Genomic DNA, 3,431 nt, shown 5'->3' with positions numbered 1-3,431 from the left:
ATGAATATAGAAGAAAATTCTATGCTCTGTGTTTTCATGCCAAACCTCCCAGAAACAATTTGTATTAAGCTATCATATTCTAATCCAATAATAATAAGTGCCAGCTATGTGCCAGGTAATTTGCTAAAGACCAGTTATAATAAAAAAAAAAAAAGGCAAAAACCAGTCCTTTCCCTCAAGGGGCTTACATTCCAACATGGAAGTAGTGGCAGCTAGGTGGCACGGTAGATAGAGTACCAGCCCCACAGTCAGGAGGACCTGAGTTCAAATCCATCCTCAGACACTTACTAGCTGTGTGACCCTGGGCAAGTCACTTAACCCCAATTGCCTCAGGGGGAAAAAAAGCCTAGAGAAGAGAGAGTATGAGGAAGAATAAAGTGGTCAACAGTACCAAATACTTTAGAGAAGGCAAGAAGGATGATGATCTAGAAAAGGCCGTTAGACTTGGCAGCTAAGAGATCACTGGTAATCTTACAGAGGGCGGTTTCAGTTTCAGCTGAACAATGACTGTGGAAGCCAGACTGTAGAAGAAAAAGAGGCACCAGTTACAGATTTCACTCTCGAGAAGTGCAGCCACAGAGAGTAGGTGAGATGTAGGTGAACAGTTGGCAGGGATGGTCAACTCACGTGTGAGTTTGTAGAGACGGAGGAGGCGGAGGCATGTTTGCTAGGAACGGTACCGACAGACAGGGAGAAGATAAGGGGAGAGAATGGGGAGGAGATTGAAAGCAATATTCTGGAGTGGCCAGGAAGGAATGAGTTTGAAGGTATATGTACAGTGGCTCTCTTTGGCAAGGAGAAGGGCCATCTCTTCATCCCAGACTAAAATGGAGGAGCAGATTGTGACAGAAGAGAAGGGGAGAAGAAGGAGCTCTCAGGAATGGACTCAATTTTTATGGCAAAGTAAGAAGTTGAGAGGGGAGGGAAAAGGGAGTGCAAAGTGAGGCTTGAGGGGACATGAGGTTTGGAACAGTTACTATGGAAAGTAGACATTATTCATTATAATAATATAGAATATAAAATACATAATAAAAGTTTTCTTCTTTATTATAATTATTTTTACAGTATATATTATTATATTATATTATAATGTCTTGCTGCAACATAAATTTGTCATGGGCCCAGGCAGCACGGTTTCATTTCCTCCAGCTCTGTTCAGGAGATTGTAAGTATAGGAGTGAATGGGGGAGGGGGGTGGCTTGTAGTGGAAGTAATTCAGGGTTGGGGCTTGGCAAATCATAATCAGTGATAGGACGAGGGGGAAAGGGAATTGTAGGTGTAGTGTAGAGATAATGTAGCATTGAGTTGATTCACCAAAGGGTCAAGATAGGGAAGGGAAAACAGTATAGCCAGTCCAGGGGTCATTCCTGGGAAAGAACCAAGGGATGAAGGGAATGCTGATCATGAAGTACAGGAATAAACAGGATTGGGGGAGGGGGGTCATAGGGCAGAAGGAATTATACTCAGACAGAATTTTGTAGTTCTTGAAAATGAAAGCTATGGAATGATAAAGGGTATGACTATCTCTGTATATCTATATGTATAGACATAAGATGGAGTGGAAGAGTTGGTCAAGGGAATTAAGTAAATTGAGAACCTAGAATATTGGGTTATTTGAGGGAGGATCAATATACATGTTGAAGTCCCCCAGTATCAGGGTAAAAGATGAGGAGGAGAGAAAGACTGTGAGCCAGGTACTGAGCTCATTGAGGAAGGAAAGATAATCTATCAGAGGGTCTGTAGATAAAAGCTGCCAGAATCTGGATTGGGTGATAAGTTTAAATAGTGTGAAGCTCAAAGGAGAAAAGGCTGCTGAGTGAATACAGTAGAAGGAAGCAGCAATGAGAAGCAAGGAGTAATCTGCCTCCCTTACCATAAGTAAATAGTCAGTAATGGAAAGGGTTTCATCAAGAGGGAGCTATGTCTTAGTGAGGGCCGAAAGACAGGAGAGAGAAAGAATGAGGTTTAAGATGAAAGGAAATTTGTTAATTGTGGCTCAGGTATTCTGGAGGGCAAAGAGGGCACACAGATCTGAAATGGGGCATAGCGGGGAGGGAAAGAACTCAGATAGATTAAGTCTGAAGATGCATCGAATTGGAAATGGAAAATGGGGTTTGGAATCAGCCACTGAGGGCTCAGGATCACTAGGATAGAGTTATTAGCATATAGGCGTATACTAACCATTGAGTAATAAGTCCAGACAGAATATCAGTGACTGGAGAAGCCTATTAAGGAAGCCACGAGACTAGACAGTTTATTTTTATAAGAATAAGAGCCATTCCACAATAGATAAATGGCCAAAGGATATGAACAAACAGTTCTCATGGGAAGAAATCCAAGCTATTAATAGCCAATCAAGAGTACTCCAAATTACTGTTAATTAAAGAAATGTAAACTAAAGCAACTCTGATGGTCTACTGCACATTCAACAGACTGGCAAAGTTGACAAAAAAAAATAACAAATGGCTAGAAGGACTTTGTACAAATAGGAACATTAATGGAGTGTGGGTAGTGCTACGAATTGGTCCAGCCATTCTGGAAAGCAATTTGAAATTATACCCAAAAAAACTACTAACCTGGGTATGCCCTTTGATTCAGTGATACCTCTACTAGGCCTATCCCCCAAAGAGATCAAAGAAAGAGGAAAAGGACCTCTATGTACAAAAATATTTATAGCAGCTCTTTTTGTGGTGCCAAAAACTAGAAGCTAAGGGGTGCCCATCACTTTGGGAAGGTCTGAATAAAGTATGGTATATAAATGTAATGGAATACTGCTGTGCTATAAGAAATGTTGAAATAGATGCTTTTATGGAAGCTTAGAATGACTTGCATGAACCGTATGAAGATGGAAATTAGGACAACCAAGAGAAGAAATTATATTATTAATACCATTGTACAAGCAAACAATTTTGAAAGACTTGAAAATTCTGATCAATGTATTTACCAGCCATGACTCCCAAAGACCAATGATAAGGAATGCTATCCAACTTCTAACAGAGAGGTAATAACATGAGACACACATTTTTTATATAGTCGATGCAAATTTGCTTTGCTCAACTATGCATATTTGTTACAAGGGTTTTATTTTTCTATTTTTTTTCCAGTGGGGTGGTAGGAGGGAGACCAAATAAATACTGTTTGATTTTTTTAAAAAATTAATAAACAAAAAAATGAATTCTTTTTTGACCATTCTGCCTACTTAGGGTATATACAGTATTCATGGAAGACTAGCACCTCTGGTATGAGGGCTTGCCGAGCCCTTTTCAGGGCTACTCGTCCACCTTTGGTGTTCACTTGTCACCCAACTCTTATCAGTGGTTCTAAGAAGCTGTAACATGCATAATGGCCACACCTCAGTAAAACAGTCTTGGCAGACAGGCTGACCCAGATTGAGAATTACTGACAAGCCTCAAACCTGTCAGTGAATTACG

This window comes from Phascolarctos cinereus, unplaced genomic scaffold, assembly GCF_003287225.1.
Source record: "Phascolarctos cinereus isolate Bilbo 61053 unplaced genomic scaffold, phaCin_HiC Scaffold_3;HRSCAF=262, whole genome shotgun sequence".
NCBI lineage: Eukaryota > Metazoa > Chordata > Mammalia > Diprotodontia > Phascolarctidae > Phascolarctos > Phascolarctos cinereus.
Note: the sequence above shows the minus strand (reverse complement) of the source record.